We start from the raw sequence: 13,163 nt of genomic DNA, 5'->3' as shown, positions 1-13,163 counted from the left end.
ATCAAAACTGTGTGTTCCCAGCTGGGAAGACAAGAGGTGAACACCATTTGAAAAATAGAGGCTGGAAAGATGGCTCAGAAAATACCTGCCATGCAAGCATGAGGACCTGAGTTCAAATCCCAATAACCTAAACAAAAAGCTCGTGGAGAGAGGCACCGATACACAGGCAGATCCTTGAAGATCGTTGGCAGAAGGAAGAGCTTCAGGTCCAATGAGAGACTCCACAGAAAAAATAAAATTGAAGCCAGGCATGGTGGTGGTGCATGCCTTTAATTTCAGCCCTTGGGAGGCAGAGGCAGGCAGATCTCTGTGTATTCAAGGCCAGCCTGGTCTGCAAAGAGAGTTCCAGGTCAGCCAGGACTACATCGTGAGACCCTGTATCTAAATAAATAAGAAAATAAAGATGGAGGACTGGTGAGATGGTTCAGCTGATGTGGGACCCTTGCCACTGTCTGACAACTTGAGTTTGATCCTGGGAACGTATATGCACTTATACGTTAGTTAATAATTAATCAATGTTTTAAAAGAAAAAAGCGATTGAGAAAAAGATACCCAACACTGATCTCTAGTCTACACACACACACACACACACACACACACACACACACACTGGTGGGGTGGGATGAGAATGATCAAGGATGCAACAACCTCTGCTCCACCCCCACCGGATACATATGCACAAGTACCCACAGGCGCACACATGCATCAGAAGTTGGGGAGATAGCCAAGTGTAAGCCTGAGGGCATGAATTTTATCCTGGGTAACCTTGGTGTCCTGGCTTGTGCTAGGGAGATAGAAGCCACTCTTGGAATTGAGGGAGAAATGTTTTATTTATTTAGTTGTTTATTGATTTCGCTACTTAGTTAGCTATTTTGAGACAGAATCTTGCTATGAAACCCAGACTGGTCTCAAAACTCATTGTCAATACACCCCTGCCTCAGTCTTAGCGCTGGGATAAGTGTGCTCCAGACAGGACACCTAACTCTAGGAAAGCTTTGTCTGTTTTTTCAGACAAGGTCTCACCATGTGGCCCTGGCTATCCTGGACTTGCCATGTAGGCCAGGCTGGCCTTGAACTCACAAAGATCTGCTTGTGTCTGCCTCCGAGTGCTGGGATTAAAGGCGTGCGCCATCACACCCAGCTTGCAGCAATATTTTTATTTGAACACTCAGACGTTGTGATGAACTCTCTCGATCAAAAGCAGGAAAGGGCCTGAGACTGACATCCTTCTCGTGCCCGCCTTCTTGTTCATGTCACCCTCTCCATCCCCTCCCCTCCTCCAGGGCTGTCAGAGGCCTTGGTCTGACTACAGAGAGGCTATGGACATAGCAGGCCAGGCAGGGGCTGATGGTCCAGACTGGATGAGCTCAGAGCGGCCAGATTCTTACGAGGAGGAAGAGAAGGGGATGTGGGCTGGATGTGATAGCCCTCAAAAGCTCACTGGAAGGTCAACCGAGCCGGTCCTGTTGGGGACATGGGAAGGACAGGGCTCATCACAGTGACCAAAGCGTTGAGAGGAATACCTTCTCCACAAACCTACTGTATGGGCTACATAACATGCCCAGCACTATTAGTCCTTGTCACCCTGCTTCCTAAGGCTAAGGACCGGAGATGGAGAGCAGGGAAAAGAGGAGCCTGTGAGGTGAGCGGGAGACAGGGGACCTCCGAGCCTAGCGATGGTGTGAATGCAGGCTGTAAGTAGCAATGCCTACTTTCCTCGGGCCCTAAGATACAACCCCACTTGCCTGGGCATCACCCTTCCATGGTGCGCATCCCAGGCCTGGCACGATTTTTCTTTGGATTGCTCTCTTGTCAGAGTGAGGGGCGGCACCCTAGACTTTACTCTCCCTCGGAGCTCACAAGTTCTCTGGGCTCTCTGCCATTAAACACACGAAATCCTCTTCATGGCTCACGGCCAGAGAGCACAGCTCTGGGGTAGAGATAGCCCCTGAGGGGATGAATTCCAAGGAAGCCTCCAGCCTTGCCTAGGGCCAGGCGACTGCTCTGTCACCTCCTTATACCCACCCACACACTCATCTTCACGGATACCACCTTCTGGGGCTGCTGGTGACCTAACAGGTAATTATTAACCCTCTGGAAAGCACTGGCCCTTTAAGGCTGCCATGGGAAGAGATGACAAAATCACCCCACTGGACTTTGTGCCTTGAGGCTGGTGGGGCAACAGGGCCTGAGAGCCCTGCTGGGAAGGCTTGAGGCCCACTCCGAGAGGAAGGGCAGCTGTATAGACTCTTCATCCTACTGCCTCTACACGGTTGCCCTGCAAAGGAGGGTGGGTGTAACCCAGCTTTCCACAGTTCCAGAGTCATGAGCTCTCCCTGGACACCCTCTCTGCCCACTGACCAGGCCATGCTCACACCTTCCCTCTCTCCAACAAGGCTCTCAGCCTGGGCATGTTTCCAGTCACTGTGAAAAGGGGAGCCTTGTCAAGGAGGGACATCCCAGCTATGCTAAGTATCCACCCCAGACTCCCAGGTGCTAGGTGACAAAAAAGAGCTCTGGGCTAGCAAAGGGACTGACAGACAGGTAGGCAATCAATGAGAGAGTACAGGTAGGCTCAGCCCCCAGGGGTGTGGCGGAGCCTTAACTGTGCCTTGCTCCGGCTCTGAGCCCTGCACATCTGTCTCCAGGGAAAGGACCTCTCATGGTGAGTCAGTATTCGTGATTCTGACAACTATGGGAGCAGGGCTGGAGAAGGCACATGAGAGGGTCACCAGGCAGGCCTTGACAAACCGAGATGAACTCAAGCTCTCCCCACAAAAGGTCAAATAAGGATTTGTCAAGGTATTCAGGTGCCGCTGCCTCTCTGAGAGTTCTTCTCTGGAATCCTAAGTGCTTGGGTGCCGCCCCGATATCTCTGACACCACCTTCACCTTAGAGTCAGATCAGGCTTGGAGTCTGACATGTTGGAGGCACACAGCGATCTGTTTTGGAGAGAATAAACAAATGAGCGTCAACTGTTTTGAATGACCAGATCTGCATAGAAGGAAATCCCAGGCCTGAGGCACAGCATTTGGGATTTGCCAAGGGGGATGGAGAGCTTAGTTTCCACACACACACACACACAAAGAATGAATCATCTTGTAAAAAATAAGCTGCCCCCTCCCCTGTCCCTTCGGTCCAGATCCCACAGGCTGATCAGCATCCCACTGTGCATTCTGGGGTGAGCGTTAGAAGGCTTGGTCTCTGTTTTGGCTGTGATTGAACACAGTCATCTGAAACCATCTAAGAGGATCAGTAAAGAAACCAAAATCATATTAACACACCAAAGATGGACGTGGGAATATATATACAATAGAATATTCTTAAGGGGGTTTCCAGAGGATGTGAGTTCTCAACTATAGAGCCAGGGCATTAGTCCCATCCATCCACTTATCCACCAAAATACCTACCTAGCCATCCACCCATCATTGACACCCTATCCAGCTACCTACCAGTCTACCCATATACCCAACCACTTATCCTCCCAGCCTTCCATCTTCCTATCTTCCAATCTACCAACCCACTGACCATCAATCCATCCATCCTCACTCATCCACCTGTCCAACAATCCAAACATACATCTAGCCACCAGTTCACCCATCTACCACTCACCCAATCATTCATTTATCCTTTCAACCATCCATCTTCCTATCACATATCCACCCACCCATCCAATCCACCACCCAGCAGTTCATATTCATTCATCAGTCTGTTAAGCAACCCATCCACCTATCATACATCCACCCATCTACCCACTCACACACTCATTTACCTTTCCTACCAACTAACCATCTATACCTTCCACACATCTGCTTATCTACTCACCCAACGATCCAAACACCCAACTATCCACATCTGCCTATTCATCCAACCATACATCCACCTATCCATCCCACCAGTCCACTGAAGCATTCATGTATGCATCCACAAACACACACCCATCCATCTACCCATCTGCTCCTGCATAGGTCCACTCATGCACCTATCAACCTAACTCAATCATCCACCCACCTGTCCATCCAACACCCACCCATCCATCCATCCATCCACCCACCCATCCACTAATCCATCCATCCATCCATCCACCCACCCACCCATCCATTCATCCATCATCCACCCACATATCCATTCATCCATCCATCCACCCATCCACTAATCCATCCATCCATCCATCCATCCATCCATCTATCTACCCATCCACTAATCCATCCATCTATCCACCCATCCACCTGTCCATCCATCATCTACCCATCCATCCATCATCCACCCATCCATCCATCCATCCATCCATCCATCCATCATCTACCCATCCATCCATCATCCACCCATCCATCCACCCATCCATAAAAACTTTTGACATTATCAAAAGTCTGACCTGATAATATGTTGACAAATGAGCATAATTGTTCTTACTGGGTAGCCAGTATCTAAACTCTGGTGGCCTCGAAGTCAGATTGTAGCTCACAAGCCAGAAATTGTAGTGAGGAGTGTCTCCTGTCTCAAGTCGGTCAGTCCTACAGGATTTCTCCACCCCAGGCACACCCCCAAATCTGCCAGGATCTCTTCTCCAGGAACAAGAAGAGGGAGAGAGGGAGGAGTTTGGGTGAAGCAGAAGACACCTGGCAGGCAGACAAGGTTAATGGTGACCTGTTGTTTTTCTAGGCTCTTAGTGACCTCACCTTTGACCAACAATTTCCTGGCACTGGCTCAGTCTGCCAAAGGGGAGGGGGGGCGGCAAAGAGACTCCAAGAGGAAGGTAAACAGCAGCCGAGGCCAAAGGTGGCCCTAGAAGGCAAGGGGCACATTCCAAAAAGTCTCCCAAGCCTGAGGCCTGCAGTAAAGCCCAAAGTCCATCAGGGAACACACACTTGCGTTGCAGTCGCAGACAATGCTATAAACACTCCATTGTTCAGGGATTACCCATGTTTAGGATGCCTCCACCTCCGAGAATGCCCCAATGCTCACTCCCACAGCCCCAAGTACCCCTTGTGCAGCAGGCCTGGAAGCAGCCGGGAGTCCTGCCTGGGCACTGCGTTTCCTCTTGTGTCTACCCTGCTCTAGAATCAACAGCACCTGCAGGCAGGAGACACTCCTCCCGGCACCCCAGACTCATGCTGTGGAGGAGTGGGGGAAGGGCGTCAGCCTTGCCGGATTGTCCTCCTGCTGGATACTTCAAAGGGAAGCCCCGGAATTCCCCAGCCAGCAGTCTGACTCCACTCTCTGCCACTCCCAGGCGTCACTGAAAAATGGAGAAGCACCTGTGCAGGACTGCTACAAGGAGGTAACATTTGCGACATAAGGGCAGCCTTCTTTATTTTGGTGGTGAATGTTTCTGCAGGTCACTGATAAGAGATGAAGGTCCGTGGAAGTCAGGGAGACAGAAGCGGGGGCTCCCTCGGCTCACCTTCCTCTTTTAACTCATCCTATGAGGTCAGCCCAGCCTTCTACACATGAGTTCCTCAGTGTTGGGGATGCAGATTCCTTAGAGACTCACGAACTAAGGACACGTTCCCCCAAAGAGCATTCTTTCACATACCGCCAAGACTGCAGACTGTCTCAGGGGGTCAGACAGCTGAACTAGAGAGGGCAGCCACAACCTTTAGATTATGTGTCTCATGGTCACAGCCCCAGGTATAGCCTGGACTTCCAAAACCAAACCTTACTCAGAATCTTGCAGAGTTCTATCCCTGAGGCCCCAGCAGAAAGACTCCTGTGACTTTCCCTGAGGCCCCTTTTGCTACCCTCTCCATTCCGTCACCCATCTCAACTCCTGTCCACAGCAATGCCTTGAGCTGGTGAATTCCATTCTGGTCTTCGAAAGTCAAGTAGAATCTTAGAGACCATCTGTACACACCTCATTATCTTTTCTGATGAGAACTGTAAATGACCCGAGGTAATGCTGACTCACTTAAAGTCACTGAGATAATCAGAATACAGTCAGGTGGCCTGGCCTGACTCTATCCCAGTCGCGTGTGAGTGTGCAGTGGACCTACTGTGCACCCCTGCAGGGCCTCACTAGGGAGAAGAGGAGTCACCTGGACTAAATGAGCTTCGGTTATAAATGGCCCAAGCGCGTCGAAAATCCTTGGAATGAGAAGTGCAAACAGGGTCACCAAGCTCCTGGTTACATAAGACATTTCAAAATAGCCAGAAGCTCAGCAAAGGCAGAGTTGGAGCTTTCATTCATTCATCCATCCATGCATTCATTCATCAAATGATTATGCCCCTAGCACCCGTGGGGACAAACAGCCAAGACAATCACCCAGACAAGTTTCCTGCCTCCAGAAAATCCCAAAAAGAAAAGCTGATTTTTAAACAAATCAAGTTTTGTGTGTGTGTGTGTGTGTGAGAGAGAGAGAGAGAGAGAGAGAGAGAGAGAGAGAGAGAGAGAGAGAGAGAATAAGTGCCCACAGAAGCCAGAAGCAGCATTTGATCCCCTGAAGCTGGAGCTACAGGCAGCTCTGGCTGCTGGGAACCTAACTCAGGACTTTGGGAGAAGCAGTCAGGCTCTTGAGTGTGAGCCCTGGTGATGCTAGGCTGTGGGGAAGGAGGTGCTCAAGGGCCTCTTTTAACTCATTCTAAAAAGCACAGTGAAGGGATCTGTGCAAGAGTGTGGAGGCAGAATGTTCCAGAAGGGAAGTTCCCAAGGCAGATGTGAAACAGATTGGTTCAAGGAAGCATGAGCTGGGCAAGGGTGTGAGTGAGCCCTTAAGAAAGCTGAAGCGAGCGTGAGGGCGGCTCTGGCCTGGCCATGTAGCAGGTGACAACTGATTCTGCAGTGAGAGAGGAACGAATTCCAGGGAAGTTCAGGAGACGCAGGGTGCATTTAGCAAATATTTCCTGACTCTCAGTCAATCACCTCAGCCAGGTTTGGTGGCACCAATGTGTGATTTGGGGATCATAAACTCAAAGCTAGCCTGGACTACATGAAGAGAGCATCTCAAACATTATCCCAAATCCCCAAAGACAGGTACTGATGTTCAGGGCCTCTTGATACCCTGTGGGGAAGGACAGTCCATCATGAGTGAAAAGCCCAGTGCTGTCAGCCTGCCGCTGCTGAGAGGAGCAAGGGCCAGGCAAGCCAGAGGGAACGAAAAAGCCACAGAGCTCAGGCCAGATGGTAACAAGAAAGGGACAAAGCATGAACTCTCTCTCTCTGTCCATCCATCCTTCCACCCATCTATCATCTATCTATCCATCTATCTTCTGTGTATCTATCACCTATCATCTATTTATCTATATAACTACCTATCTATACATCATCCATCATCTATCTATACATCCATCCATCAATCATCTATCTATAGATCCATCTATCTATCATCTATGTATCAATCTATCTATCACCTGTTTATCTCTATCTATCTATCTATCTATCTATCTATCTATCTATCTATCTATCTATCTATCTATCTGAGGGGGAGGATGTTTGAGATCATGCCTCAAGCAGCCAAGGCTGGCCTCAAACTTGCTATGTAGCTAAAGATGACCTCGAACTTCTAATCCTCCTTCCTCCACCTCCTGAGAACTGGGACCATAGGAACACACCATTACCACAACCAACTTGAAATTTTTTTTTGTTTTTCGAAACAGGGTTTCTCTGTGGCTTTGGAGGCTGTCCTGGAACTCGCTTGGTAGTCCAGGCTGGTCTCCAACTCACAGAGATCCACCTGCCTCTGCCTCCTGAGTGCTGGGATTAAAGGTGTGCGCCACCAACGCCCGGCTTGAAATTATTTTTGAAGCAGAGCAGACCCGGGGACTGCTGGTGGCTTTGCTTATAGGGGGCAGTGCAAAAGGAACATTCCCCATGAAAATGCTTCCCGTGGAAGCTTCACCCTGCACTACCATGCAGATGATAGTGGCATTGAAGGTGCGGGAGGGCCACAGGTATTTGAGGGACACCAAGCCGGACAAGTTGCCCCAAGGGGAAAGTTCTACATGCCGTTTGTTTACAGAACCTGTCCTGGGGCCAGAAAGGTAACTCAATGAACAAACCGCCTGTCTCGAAAACATGAGGCCAAGCTAAGAGCCCCAGCACCCACATAACAGTCGGGCATGGTCCTAAGCATACCACTTGGAGGAGGGGGTTAGAGAGATGCATCCCTGACACACACTGGCCAGCGAGTGCAGCCAACCAGCGATGCTGGGTTCCGTGTGAGAGAAAGCGGACAGCCACATGGGGTAGCGCACACCTTTAATCCCAGTACTGTGGTGGCAGAGGCAGCAGAGCTCTGGGCTTTGGCCAGCCTGGACTACATAGTAAGTTCCAGGCTAGTCAGGGCTATGAAGGGAGATGCTTTCTTTAAAAAAAAAAGGAGGGGTGGGGATGGCTCACTGGTTAAGAGCCCTGGCTGCTCTTCCAGAGGAAGCAGGTTCAATCCCAGCACCCAATGGCAGTTCACACCTGTCTGCAACTCAGTTAGTTCACACCCTCATACCTCACAGACATACATGCAGGCAAAACACCGGTAAGCATAACATTAAAATGAAAATAATTGTTGAAAGGCATATGTGGAGAGTAACAGTCTTGACCTCTGCCCTCCAGATCATATATGCGCATGTGCATCTGCACTCGTACAAACGCATGCACATACACACCCCTGAAGGAATGCAGAGGGTGCTGTATGTGGAGGAGGAGGAGGAGGAGGAGGAGGAGGAGGAGGAGGATGTGCAGAGGTGGAGCACTCCCAGGTAAATGACCACAGTGGCTCCCGTTGGGTTTTGCAGCCTGTGTGCAGCTGGTTGGGTTTCTCCGCACACAAGTCAGTGTGGCCAGGAGAAGGCCACGGAGGCAGCTGTCCCTGCCCTCCTGAGACTCCCACCTTCTTGTCTTCCGATGATCCATACCATTGGATTTTGATGTTGTTCACTTATTTTTTTTAACTCAAGAAGGAGTTCTTTCTTCCTGGAACAAACGTCCCAGCTGGGATCACATGCAACACTGCTTCCCAGGACTACGTTCTGGGTAGTCGTAGGCATCAGACCCTGCAGGCACGCTTCCGCTAGGCACTTCCAACAGGATAACCCAGCCCGTCTGCCTGTCTGTCAGCAGCCACAGAGGGACTCCACTAGACAAAGTGAGCCTCTTCCTCCAGCCCCACATCCTGTGAGGGCCCTACCTGGGCAGTTAGCTTTTTATGTCAAATCGACACAACCAAATTCACCTGGAAAAGGGAAGCTCCCTGAAGAATTGCCTAGACCAGCTTGGCCTGCGGGCGTGACTGTGGGGCATCATCTAGTTACTAACTAACTGATAGGGGAGGACCCAGCCTACTGTGGGGAGCGCCATCCCTCAGCAGGGCTGATGGCCCAGAGTTGTATAAGAAGAGTACGTGGGGCAGTGGCGGCGCACACCTTTAATCCCAGCATTCAGGAGGCAGAGGCAGCAGAGCTCTGTGAGTTCGAGGACAGCCAGGACTACATAGAGAAACTCCGCCTCCAAAAACCAAAACCAAAAACAACCAAAATCAAAATAACAGCAACAACAACAAAACTCTTCCCTTCCCTAAGTAGCTTTTGATCCTAGTTTGTCACAATAGAAAACAAATGAGGACACCACATAGGAACCTCCAGCCCAGGTCTGGGCTTCCGCTAGCCTCAGATCTGCTTCTCTGCTGCTCCCAACCACAGACACATCCTCCGTCTGACCCTCGCAGCCAGACCCTCATCGCATCCTTCTCCACCACACGTGACCCCCATGCTAGGCCTTGCACAGACTGGGTGAGAGCTGACCACCTACCCACCAAAGCCCACATTTTACTTTTTATTTGGAAACAGAGTGTTGCTAAGTTGCCAGAGCTGGCATTGAACTCAGTCTATAAACCAGGCTGACCTTGAGTCACTGTGCTTGCAGGACTCCTTAGGCCCGGAAGAAGCCATTAGGAGCAGAGGACTTCTACTCGCAGAACAAAATGAGCACCTACTATGGAGCTGAGATGCACCAGGTAGAACAGAGACACGTGCATGCTATGGCTTGCACACATGCATACACACACATGCGTGCACACAGAATGTTTCCAGGGTAGGCATCGCCGTAAGGTGATGAGGAAATAGGTTCTTCAGATATCTACAGACAGGACATACCAGGCCAAGAGAAAGATTGTGCAAAGGCCCTGGGGCAGGAGCGGGTCAACTGTGTCTGTAGATACACCAGCTGCTCTTGGAAGGGATCGTGTAGGGGCCTTGATGTCATCATTATAAGGGTTTGGTTTTTACTCTCAGGAAAACCAAGAGACATTGCCAGGGTTTGAGAACAAGGTGGCCCAATGTGACCCACCACTCCTCGTGACGGAAAGTGACAGGACAAGGAGGTGGCCAGGGTGGACTGGGCTGGGAGGGGCGGGGCATGCTCCTTTTAGTCTGCCAGTCTGCAGAGCCTTCTGAGGTAACCTGTCTCCCGCCTCCCCTTCATGCCCCGGTCCTCCTCTCTCCATCCCCATGACCCTGCTTGTCAGAACTCTCCTTTCGCCGTCAGCTCTGCCCACACAGTGGGGCAGCCCTACTTTCAGAGAACTCTCAGAAAATAGCGAGCATGATAGAAGAAAGTCACAGTGGGCCCGGCATGAGGAGAACAGCAGATTACAGTGTCTGGTCCCAGCTGCTCACCCTGTAATCATCACAGGCTGCAGGTGGACGGGACCCTGGACCACACCCCCGCAGGGCCAGCACTTGCGGTCCTCCGCAACACCGTCCTGATGCCTCACAAAAGCAAAGAGGAGGCAGACGGCACTGTGGAGGCGCTGGGCCCAGCCCATATGAGAGAAGCCTAAAGGGTACCCCAAGGTGTGGAGGTTCCCAACAGGAAGCGATGCTGTCCAGAGCACACAGAGTATTCGAACCCAGGATGTTGTCCAACCACAGATGCTGCTTCTTCCAGGTCAGGCCTTGGACTCAGTCAATAGGGCAAGGCTTTTTAGTCCCCACCTCAAGCCAATAAGAGGAATTGCCCTGTGACAAGGCAATATGCATATAGCTGACTGTCAGATGCTAGCTTCCAAAGGGCCTGGAAAATTCTTTCCCATGATGATGACCCGATTGTCTGAGAGAGAGAGGTTTGGTCAGAACCATGTTTTCCCACCTAGCTAGGCCACGCATCATAATGCCAGAGGACAGGCAAGCCCCCTGCTCCCTGTCCCCCCATGCCAGCTTGTGACCAATTCCTCCTGTTCTCTAGGAACAAAGGCTCCGTGTCAGCTCCCTGGGTCACCTGTCTGTCCGGGAACAGACCTGGCTGCCTTCAGCTGTCACGTGCCATGTGTGGCTGTGGCCTCCAGCACCTGAGTCATCTGTGACTCATTGCCCTCTACCCTTGGCTCAAGAGGGATGGGCCAAGTGGACTCAGCTCTGAATGAATAAGACCAGCCTGATGTCCCTGGCACAAGCCTGGCCTTCTCTCCCACAGCCAGACACGAGAATAGAAGTGAGCGCAACTTCCCACAGAGGACCGAACACAGGTGTGTACCCACCATGATGAACCGTGGTGCCACCCACACCTGTGCTGGAAGACCCCAGGTCCCCAAGTCTTCCTGAGTCCCACCCGCCAGGGTAGGACTAGACTCTGCTATTAACCATGTGAACTCACACACACTTACCTCACTCACACACACACTCACACACACTCACCTCACTCACACACTCACATACTCATACACACTCACCACACTCATACACACTCACCACACTCACACACACTCACACACACAATCCTTCTCTGGGCCTCAATCTCTTCCTCTGACCTGGGCCTCAAGGGGCTAAGATCCCTTCTAGTCCTTAATCTAAACTACATTTATTTATTTACTCTCTCTCTCTCCCTCCCTCCCCACTTGTGTGTGTGTGTGTGTGTGTGTGTGCACACCTGTGCACAGTTTTCTCTTTCCACTATGTGGGTTGCAGGGATCAGACTCAGGTCATCAGGCTTAGTGGCAAATAGTGCCTTTACCCACTAAGCCATCTCTCTGCCACTAAGCAGGGATTTTAATAAGGTGTTTACACACCTGTAATCTATCAGGGACAAGAAACTCAGGAGTGTGATGGCAACGTGAAAGTGGAGGAAGGAAAATGGGAGCATGCCCCCAGACACGACTGCTTCTAACTACAGCCAGGCTGGGAGCATGCCCGCCCCCCAGACATCACTGCTTCTAAGTACAGCCAGGCTTGGAGCATGCCCCCCCCCACCAGCCCTGACATCACTGCACTTCTAACTAGTTAGGCTGGGAGCATGCCCCCAGACATCACTGCACTCCTAACTACAGCCAGGCTGGGAGTATGCCCGCCCCCTAGACATCACTGCACTTCTAACTACAGCCAGGCTGGGAGCATGCCCCCAGACATCACTGCATTTCTAACTACAGCCAGGCTGGGATCATGCCCCCCCCCAGACATCACTGCTTCTAACTACAGCCAGGCTGGGAGCATGCCCCACCCCCCAGTCCCAACATGACTGCACTTCTAACTACAGTTAGGCAGCAAAGGGTAAGACAGAGGGCCCTGGAAGATGTTCCAAGTCCCACTAGAGCAACCATCTCCAGGTAAGGACTAAGAGGATGAATTTCTATGGGTACCATCCAACTGGGCTTCTTCGAGGGCAGTCTGAGGGCTATGTCTCCCTCAGACTGGGAATCTCAGGAGACAGGTGTGTCTCCCTCAGACCGGGTTCCCTAAGCCGGGCTGTCTCTACTTCAGACTCTCGTAGTAACAGCCCCACAGGGAAGGTGACAACACTACCTAAGGAGCTGTCTTTATTGGCTCCTTGCCATTTTGGGTCTCTTTCATCTTCAGGCCCTCTGAAGTGATGAGGGTCACACATGATAGACCCCAGGAAAAAGACCGGCCGTAAGAACCAGAGGTTTACAGCTGTGGTCCTCAGCCCCCCCTTACCCAGACCCCGGAACTCTTGCTAAGTGCCACCTCCTCCATTTCTCGGGAGGGGTTGCGGCTCCTGGCCTCCCAGCGTGGAGGGGATTGAGAAAGCCAGGAAGGGAGAGTATGTTTCTCCACTTGGCCTCAGTGGTGGTTTCCCAATCCATGTGATTACTGGTGAAGTCAGACCGGCACAGCCAGGCAGGCTGCTGGATCCTAGAACCTTCTCTGCTGGATCCTAGAACCTTCTCCTGTTGCAGTAGCCCATAAAACCAGACCGGCCCCTGGCGGCCCTCACCCATGAG

The 13,163-nt window shown here is 51.3% G+C and overlaps 1 long non-coding RNA gene across 1 annotated transcript; it reads right to left on the bottom strand.

The window, feature by feature from the left end:
- Positions 1-1,142: 1,142 nt before the first annotated feature.
- Positions 1,143-4,576, bottom strand: LOC121133304. Its single transcript, XR_005870126.1, has 2 exons — positions 4,376-4,576; positions 1,143-2,942 (listed from the first exon to the last, which is right to left on the bottom strand). It is a non-coding gene; the product is annotated as an uncharacterized LOC121133304 (long non-coding RNA).
- Between the last annotated feature and the right edge of the window lie 8,587 nt (positions 4,577-13,163).

The sequence above is a fragment of the Mesocricetus auratus genome, unplaced genomic scaffold (assembly GCF_017639785.1).
Source record: "Mesocricetus auratus isolate SY011 unplaced genomic scaffold, BCM_Maur_2.0 Super-Scaffold_100021, whole genome shotgun sequence".
In the NCBI taxonomy this organism is placed as follows: domain Eukaryota; kingdom Metazoa; phylum Chordata; class Mammalia; order Rodentia; family Cricetidae; genus Mesocricetus; species Mesocricetus auratus.
The sequence above is the reverse complement of the archived record's forward strand: the minus strand, read 5'-3'. Positions and strand labels throughout refer to the sequence as shown.